Here is a 10,078-nt window from a genome sequence, read left to right on the forward strand (position 1 = left end):
AATAAAGTTGATTTTGAGAGGGAAAAGGGAAAGAAAAATATCATGTAGCCATGCGCTCTATAGAAAGAAAACACAATGATGTTTTGGACAGAGCAGCCACTCAGGATGTGGAGGCTCACCGAGGCCTCACCCAGGGGTTGACACTTAACCAGAGATTAGACTGATAAATCTAAATGTGAAGTTGGGCAGAGAGAATACCCCCAAAGTAGGCTTGTGCTTGGCATATAGAAATCAAACCATCTTGACTCAAAAAAGAAATTTTTGGCCATTAGGGTTGGTTTTTTTTTTTTTTTTTCCTTCAGATATGGATCTAGATGGAAGATTGATAAATTCCTCTGTCACTCTTAACTATAGAAAAAAGATGTTTGACCTCACTCTTAAGAAGTGAAATGCAAGTCAAAACCACAGTGTGATATAATTTTTAAAAGGTCTCATCGTTTGGTTTTGCTGGCTGTGCTGGGTCTTCGTTGCTGTGCTGGCTTTTCTTTCGTTGCAGCGAGCAGTGTACAGGCTTCTCTTGTTGCAGAGCATGAGCTCTGGGCTTCAGTAGTTGCTGCTCCCAGGCTCTAGAGCCGCAGGCTCAATATTGGTGGCGCATGGGCTGAGCTGCCCCACGGCATGTGGAAATTTCCCAGACCAGAGACTGAACCTGTGTCTCCTGCATTGGCAGGCGGATTCTCTATCACCGAGTCCACCAGGGAAGTCCTAAAAATGTCTCACTGTTATAATCCAAAAACTTTGATAACACACACTCTGAGACTGTGAGGAATCCAGCACTCATGTACATCGCCAGTGAGAATATAAATTGGTGCAATTGCTAACATTACAATTGCATGTGCTTTTGACTTAGAATTCCCATTTCTTCTTATACATGTGTACAGTGATAAAAGATCAGAGTTGTATTAATTGCAGCATTATTTGCAATTCCAAAACACTGGAAACCCAAATCTCCATCAGCAGACTAGTTAAATTATGATGTATTCATACCAAACTCTGAATACTGAGCTGTAGAAAACTATGCAGCTGTAAAAACTATGTAAAAATAAATGAGGAGGTACTTTATGTATCATTATCTAAACATTTCTAAGATGTCATTAAGTAAAAAAGGCAAGATGCAGAAGGGTGATGTTCACTACATTTTATATGTAAAGAAAACTTAAGTATAAAAATGTTAGTTGCTCAGTTGTGTCTGACTCTGTGACCCCATGGACTGTAGCCTGCCAGGCTCCTCCATCCATGGGTTTTCCCAGGCAGGAATACTGGAGTGGGTAGCTATTCCCTTCTTAAAGGGATCTTCTGGACCCAGGGATTGAACCCACATTGCAGGCAGATTCTTTACTGTCTGAACCACCAGGGAAGCCCTTAAAACTAAGTATAAATATGTGTATTTACTTGCATTTTGCATGGAGAAACTCAGGAAGGATACACATAAAAATTATTAAATGGTTTCTGTGGTGGGTGAGTGGAAGGGAATGGAAAGTAGGTAGAAAGGTGGTGGGCAAGATACTTTTTATTGAGATGTTTAATTTTTTTTTAGTTTGGAGCCATGTGAATATATTAAGACTTAGAAATTAAATTTAAAACTTCTTCCCTTTACTACCTCTTATCTTAATTTATTAATTTATCACTTAATCCATAGCCATTGTTCACTCCTCCAGCCGCTCTCCTGAGGAAGTGTTTCATTAAATGAATGTGGATGATGGTTATAAAAAGTACATTAGTGCATATATATTTTTAAAAAGCTGACTTAAAAAACATGTTAGAGATTAATCTAATCACGAAGGAGATTTCTGTGCTTTACCCCTCATCCTCCACAGATTAAATAAAGGTCATTGACCAAAGACATTTGGAACATTCTGAAGGCAAAAACCTGCCTAAAGGAAACTTTGTGTTTATGGAAACATTATGATTTTTCAAAGTGGCCTTTGGCTCAGTAGATTGTAGTAAAAACAATGACATCATCCAATCTCTGAACTGGATCATCTTTATCAAAAAGAACCCTTTACCGGGTAAAGAATTTCTAAGTGTTAACATCTTTTCACATCCATTTTTTCATTGGCTCCACGTCTGGAAAGTATTGTAGTCTTTTAATGTTTTTTGATTCCCTCCTTATGCCCTTCCCCTAACCACTAAATTAACTTTGTCTGTTTTTTCCTTAGCAGCTTTATAACTCACATACTATACAAATTATCTATCAAAAGTATACAATTCAGTATCTTTTAGTGTAGTTACAGAGTCGTGCAGGCATCATTGCAATCTAATTTTATAACATCGTCACCATACACAAAAGAAGCTTCATCCCCATTAGTGGTCATTCACCATTTTTCCCAACCCTCTCAGCCATGTACAACCACTAAATGTACTTTCTGTCTCTACAGATGTGCCTTTTTAAAAAATAATTGATTAATTAAGTAGGCTGTGTGGGGTCTTAGTTGTGGCAGGTGGGCTTCGTTGCCCTGCAGCATGTGGGATCTTAAGTTTCCTGACCAGGGATCGAAGCCTCACCTCCGGCAGTGGAAGTGCAGAGTCTTAACCACCAGGCCACCAGGGAGGTCTCTAGATGTGCCTTTTCGTGAAATTATATATATATGAAGTCATACTGTATGTGGTCTGTTGCGATGGGCTTCTTTCACTTAGCACGATGATTTCAAGGTACATTCATGTTTTAGCATGCTCTTTTTCTTACTGCTGAATTATATTTCATTGTAAGGACACATACACATTTATTTATCTACATATGGAATCCCATGGACAGAGGAGCTTGGTGGGCTACAGTCCATATGGTCGCAAAAAGTTGGGCTCGACTGAAGCAACTTAGCATAGCATATCTAGATGATCATATAAAATCATATAAACATCATCCTAATAGAGCAGACAAAATATTTTACAGGCTCTAGTCTCCTTTTATGATTTAAAGAGAAAAAAAAAGACACCTCAGGAAACAATGTAGGTAGGGGAATTCTATCAGATGAAGAGTATCTACTGACAAATCTACAAACATCATATTTAATTGTCAGAGACAGAATGCTTTCCTACTAAGATTAGGAACAAGCCAGAGATGCTCATTTTACCGTTTTTATTCAGTGTTCTACTAGAAATGCTAGTGTGAAATACTCCTTGCCAGTGAAATAAGGCAAGGAAAAAGGCATATAGATTGGAAAGGAACAAGTAAAACCATCCCTATTAGCAGATGATATGATTGCCACGTAGAGTTTTCTAAGAAATTTACAATCACTAGAAGTATAAGTGAGTTTAGCAAGGTTATAAGATACTAAGTCAATGTACAAAATCAATTATATTTCTCTATTATAGCAGCAAACAATTGAAGATGAAATAATTCCATTTGTAATAGCAGAAAACCATAAAATATTTAGAAATAATTTTGACAAAAGATGTAGAAGACCTCGGTGCTGTAAACCACAAATTGAAAAAACATTCAAATAAGTGGAGCAGTGTACCATGTTGGTGGATTGTGAGCCTCAGGATTATTAAGGTGTTCATTCTTTGTAAATTCATCTATAAGTGCTTTTACAGAAATTAACAGGCTGATTTTTAAAAGTAACCTTATTATTTTGGGATACGTTCAGATTTACAGAAAAGTTGCAAAATAGTACAGAGTTTTTATATACCTCTTACCCCACGTCCAATAATGTTACCATCTTGAATATACCATAGTACATTTGTCAAAACTAAGAAATCAACACTGGTACATTACTGTCACTTTAATCTGAATTTTACTGTTTTTTTCCCTGATATCCTTTTTATTTTGTTCTAGGATCCACTCCAGGTTGCCACTTTGCATTTGAGTTGTCTGTCTCCTTAGTCAAAGTGGGTCTGTGACAATTTCTCCTTGTGTCCTTGTTTTTATTTTTTAAGTAAGTTTGATGGTTTTGATTGCTATTGGTCAGGTATTTTGTAGAATGTTCCTCAGTTTGCCTAAAACATTAGGGTTTGCCTAATGTTTTTCTCCTGTTTAGATGGAATTATGGGTTTGGGGGAAGAATGCCAGAGTGGGGAAGTGCTTTTGTAGCACATACCAGGGAGTACATGCTATCAACATGATTTGTCACTGGTGATGTTAACCTTGATCACGTGGCTCAACAAGCTGATTTTAAAACTTTGGTGAAAACATAAAGGGTCTAGAATAGCAGAAACAATTTTGAAAACTCACAAAAGCTTGACTCTCAGCCTTACAAAGCGATCATAACCAAGATAGTGTGGGACTGGCATGAGGCTAGACAAATAACTGGAACAGACTAGCAAGTTGAGAAAAAGACCTACACTTACATGGTCAGTCAGTTTTCGACAAACATGAAAACAATTCAGTGGGGAACTGTTTTCATCAAATAGTGTTGAGACCCTAAGTATCCACTTGGAAAAAAGAGATTGAGAAAGCCAGCTGAGGTCACCAAGTTTGTGAGTAGCAGGGACACAGATTTCAAGCTAGACTTTCTGGCTATCATAGGCTACCATTGTGAATATTAATTTATTTAAGCCATAGTATTTTCCTGAATCAAATTCAATTTGAAGCCATATTCTTAAAAAAGAATGTCTATTGTCATGTCTATTCTTTAAAAAAATATCTATTTTCATGGAAAAAAAAAAAGCAGAGGCTGAAGAATCATGCCTGATTAAAGGAAACCAAGGAGACATACATAAATGCAATACATTATCCTGACTTGGATCCTTGATCCCATAGACATACCAAAATTTCACAAAGAACAGTATTATAATGATTGGAAAATAATGTGGACAGCCTGTTAGATAATAGTTTTATCTGCATGTTAAATTCTCTGAACTTGAAAATCATACAGGGGCTTTTCATAGAAGACACGGAATTATTTGGAGGTAAAGTGTCATGAGGTCTGCAACTTAACTCTGAAATGGTTTGGTTTAACAATATTAATGACAATAATAAAAATAAATATAAATGAAATAAAATATGGAAAAATAATAACCATTGGTAAATCTAAGTTAAAGTGGGAATTGATTAAATTATTATTTCAACTTCAGTTCAGTCGCTCAGTTGTGTCTGACTCTTTGCAACTCCATGGACTGCAGCACGCCAGGCTTCCCTGTCCATCACCAACTCCCAGAGCTTGCTCAAACTCATGTCCATTGAGTTGGTGATGCCATCCATCCAACCATCTCATCCTCTGTTGTCCCCTTCTCCTTTTGCCTTCAATCTTTCCCAGCATCAGGGTCTTTCCAGTAAGTCAGTTCTTCGTATCAGGTGCCCAAAGTATTGGAGTTTCAGCTTCAGCATCAGTCCTTCCAATGAATATTCAGGACTAATTTCCTTTACGATGGACTGATTGGATCTCCTTGCAGTCCAAAGGACTCTCAAGAGTCTTCTCCAACTCCACAGTTCAAAAGCATCAATTCTTCGGCGCTCAGCTTTCTTTATGGTCCAACTCTCACATCCATACATGACTACTGGAAAAACCATTTGAAATTCTAAAAAAGAAATTTAAATACTAATTTTTAAAAAAAAACACTTTAATCTGATTCTAATTCCAGTTGCCATGATGGTGGCAAATTGAGTCTCAGTCATTTATGAACATTTCTCTCCTCTGCCCCAGGGATTTTACATAGTGCAGAACATTCAGGAGGGGCCCTCTAGTCTTCAGTCCACACTGGTCACTTCCTGAAGACCGGGCAGAGCTGGCAGCCTCTGCACTGATGCTCAAATATGTCTACTAGCTGGGAGCACTGGCAACAAGGGTCCAGCCTTTCTGCATGCATCATGTAACCCTTCCACTTCAAAATCCTGTCACTAACCTAGGTCCCTTTGGCAAAGCTTATAGGGTTCTTGCTACTGGAGAAATCCCAAACTGCTTTCTTCGTCCCAGACTCAGGAAGCCCAATTTAGCTTTTGTGGTACTCCAAATATATTTGTCCAACCCCTCCCTTGGTGGAGAGTTTCTTCCATGCTAGTTTCTTCAGTTCAGTTCAGTTCAGTCACTCAGTCGTGTCCGACTCTTTGCGACCCCATGAGTTGCAGCACGCCAGGCCTCCGTATCCATCACCAACTCCCAGAGTTCATCAGTCTCACTTCCATCAAGTTGGTGATGCCATCCAGCCATCTCATCCTCTGCTAGCTTCTTAGGATCTTCAAAAACACTATTGGACTCAGTTTCCTAGAGGTGGAGGTAGTAAAGGAAATGCCATGTGATTTTGCTAATTTACTGTATGAAAGATAAACACATATTAAATATGCTTCAAAACAGACTCACAGGGAATTCCCTGGCAGTACAGTGATTAGGACCCTGTGCTTTCACTGCCAAGGGCCAGGGTTCAATCCCTGGTTGGAGGTCAAAGATCCAGCAAACCTCAAGGTGTGGCCAGAAGAAAAACAAAATAGAATGGCTTAACAACAACAACAAAAAAAACAGACTCACAGATAATAGAAAACAGATTAGTGATTACCAGTGGGTGCAGGTGGGTGGGAGAGGGGCAGTACTGGGGGGAGTGGCAGGTACAAATAATTGAGTGTAAGGTAGGCTACAAAGACATATTGTACACCATGGGGCATATAGCCAAGTATTTTGTAATAACTGTAAATGAGTGAAACCTTTAAAAATTGTGTAAAAAAGTTCAGTGTTTCCCAAAGTTACCCGTAGATCACATGCATCAGCGTCATTCAAAATAATTTGCTAAAAATGTTAATTTCTGATTATATATCCAGACTTGCTGGACCTGAATCACTGGAAATGGGGCTGGGAATTGGCTTTTTAAATTTTTGTGTGTCTTAAAACAATGTTTTATTATCTCATAATGCTGGGGTTGATGGGGCTGACCTGCTGATATAGCCTGAACACAGTCATGGTTTGTATTAAGTTGATTAAGGGGCAGTCTCAGCTGAGACACCCTAAGTAGCTCATCTTTGTCGACTAGGGGGAAAAAAAGCACAATGTGTGAGCTGTGTTTTGCCTCATCTGGGGCAAAATAGGCCCAAAGAGCAGAGAAGGCAATGGCACCCCACTGCAGTACTCTTGCCTGGAAAATCCCATGGACGGAGGAGCCTGGTAGGCTGCAGTCCATGGGGTCGCTAAGAGTCGGGCACAACTGAGCGACTTCACTTTCACTTTTCACTTCCATGCATTGGAGAAGGAAATGGCAACCCACTCCAGTATTCTTGCCTGGAGAATCCCAGGGACAGAGGAGCCTGGTGGGCTGCCGTCTATGGGGTCGCACAGAGTCGGACACGACTGAAGCGACTTAGCAGCAGCAGCAGGCCCAAAAAGACAGCATTTCTATAGCCCAAGAGATAGCATTTCATATAGCTCTGAGAAACTGCAACGAAGAGGTAGGGGGGAATGTCAATATATATATATGTGATTTTGGTGAAGGGAGAGTGCATGCAATGAAACACATAGTTTTTGCAGATTACTGATAGTCACGAGGAGCATGTGTCACCAGGAAGGATTTTAGTGCATTTCTAGATTCAAGGAGATGCAAAAATTGGGCTCATAAAATCATCTCCTGAAAGTCCCTAATTATCTGAAGACTTGTTCTGCCAGTTTTTACCAGAGCAGAGAGTGCCTCATTCCTGATCTCCACCTTAACTCCTTTCATGGGGTGTTGAAGGTCTGCAGCTGCAGTGGCTTATAATTTGGTCCTTGTAGAGGTAGGTGGCCGGAGAAGGCAATGGCAACCCACTCCAGTACCCTTGTCTGGAAAATCCCATGGACGGAGCCTGCAGGGCAGAGCCTAGTAGGCTGCAGTCCATGGGACTTCCAAGAGTCGGACACGACTGAGCGACTTCACGTTCACTTTTCACTTTCATGCATTGGAGGAAATGGCAACCCACTCCAGTGTTCTTGCCTGGAGAATCCCAGGGATGGGGGAGCCTGGTGGGCTGCCGTCTATGGGGTCACACAGAGTCAGACACGACGGAAGCAACTTAGCAGCAACAGCAGCAGCAGAGTTAGGTGGCAAGTGCCAATATATAGGTAACATCTTTAATCCCAGACTTCTTCACAGCATCATGAAGTGTTCTAAGATGGTGAAGATGGAAATTTCAAGGTTTCTTGAAGTCTAGATGTTGTAACTTGCACAGTACCATTTCTGTCACAATGTATTGGCCAAAGTAAGTAACAAGGAAAGCCAAGATTTAAGGTGAGGAAAAGTCTCACCTACAAGATTGAAGGTGGGAGGAGAAGGGGACGACAGAGGATGAGATGGTTGGATGGCATCACCGACTCAATGGACATGCGTTTGAGTAAACTCCGGGATTTGGTGATGGACAGGGAGGCCTGGCGTGCTGCAGTCCATGGGGTCGCAGAGTCGGACACGACTGAGTGACTGAAAGTCTCTAAGTCTGGACTGGAGGGAATCTGCTTTTTTGTTGTTGTTGAGCTTCGTGACTTGTAGGATGTTAGCTCCCCCAATCAGGGATCAAACTTTCACTGCAGTGAAAGCTCAGAGTCCTAACCACTGAACTTCCAGGGAATTCCTGGGAATTTGCATCTTTAACGTAGCCTTCTAGTTGACTCATGCACACCAGGGTTAAGTATGAATCATCATTTAACAAATATGTTTACAGAACTGTGTCCTTTTGCATTTGCTACAAATTTCTATTGCTAGCACTTAAATTTATATATATATGTAAATGTTTTTGTTCCTTTCAGAAATTTCTGAAATAGTAATGTGCTTAAGTACCATATGGAGATGGGATCACTGGAGCTCAGGATGGTAGCAGAGTTTGTGATAAAGAAGGAATTCAAGGAGCTTGAAAGGTGAGTAGGCATCAGAAGGAAGAGGGTATCATAAGTGGGTGGACCTGATATGATCACAGATGTGGGCTTATACCAGTTGGTTTAGGAGTCAGGGACTGGTGCACAAGGCTTGTAAAAGGGAATGGCTGGGGATGGATTATGGAGAGTAATGACATGACTGAAGTGACTTAGCATACATGAATGCATGGAGAATATGGGAGAGTGACATGATGAAAATAACATCTCACCATGACCAGTTTGTCATTTGTAATGGCAGTTAAGAATGCGTAGCTCACAATATTGCATATTAACTATACTTATAATTCCAAAATGCTGGGACCTCTAACCAGCCACAGTTGAGGCGAAATTTTATTTTAGGATACGTAGAAACAGTGTAGTTGTCCTGGTTACTTAATAATTCACTTAAAAACAGATCTCTCCCCCCACCCCGCCCTGAGCCTTATTTAGAGATAATTGACATACAAGAAAATCAGATTCTCAGTAATAGCACAAACTTGGGATTCTCCATATCATACCCTCAAACACTGTCTCAAGTGCCGGTTCACCGCCTGTCATTTATACACTGAATACTAGGCACCAAGCGCTCTGCAGGTACACGCTCTCTCTCTCTCAATCGGCCAAATTTCTCTATAAAGTAGAGATTATCATGCCCGTTTTACTGGTGAAGAGGAAACTGAGCCTTAAAGAGACAGGTCACAGCCCGGAGAGTGCAAAGTAAAAATGTACATCTGGGGCTGGAACAGAAGCTGCTCAGGAGTTGGGGTGGTGGTAGGGGCAGAACAAGTTGCTCTTGTCTCAAGACGGATCCTTTACAAGGTGAAGGAAAATGGGAAAAAGGTGACTTTGCCTCGTCTTCCAGAATTCTGCAGGTCTGTAAGCTGCTTCCCTGGTGGCTCAGACGGTCAAGAATCCGCCCGCAATGCTGGAGACCTGGGTTCCATCCCTGGGTTGGTAAGATCCCCTGGAGGAGGCGGCATGGCAACCCACTCCACTATTCTTGCCTGGAGAATCCCCATGGACAGATGAGCCCGGCGGGCTATGGCCCATGGGATCGCAAAGAGTCGGACACGACTGAGCGACTAAGCACAACACATAAACCGACTGAAGAAGAAACCTCTTAGACAGACGTGTCTCTTAGGCGCCTTTCCAAAATCACGGTATCTTATTGGTGAGATTGGAGGGGATGGGTGATCCAGATTGGTTAGTTTTACCTCGAACCAGGCCGACGCCCCTAGGGTCTGGTGAGGAGTGTGTGGGATTTGAAATAGAATTCCTCGTTTCATTGGTGAAAAGAAAACGAACCAGAAACTATTCGTAGGCGTGATTGGCTGTTGACA

General features: G+C 41.0%; 1 protein-coding gene across 1 annotated transcript in view; it reads left to right on the forward strand.

The window, feature by feature from the left end:
- Positions 1-9,898, forward strand: part of NIP7 (nucleolar pre-rRNA processing protein NIP7) — a 66,886-nt gene extending 56,988 nt beyond the window's left edge. The window contains exons 5-6 of the transcript XR_011561754.1: positions 8,634-8,741; positions 9,601-9,898. The gene's annotated coding sequence lies outside the window, so the exon portion shown is untranslated. The remainder of the gene's footprint in view (positions 1-8,633; positions 8,742-9,600) is intronic.
- The last annotated feature ends 180 nt before the right edge of the window (positions 9,899-10,078 follow it).

The sequence above is a fragment of the Bos indicus genome, chromosome 18 (genome assembly GCF_029378745.1).
Source record: "Bos indicus isolate NIAB-ARS_2022 breed Sahiwal x Tharparkar chromosome 18, NIAB-ARS_B.indTharparkar_mat_pri_1.0, whole genome shotgun sequence".
NCBI lineage: Eukaryota > Metazoa > Chordata > Mammalia > Artiodactyla > Bovidae > Bos > Bos indicus.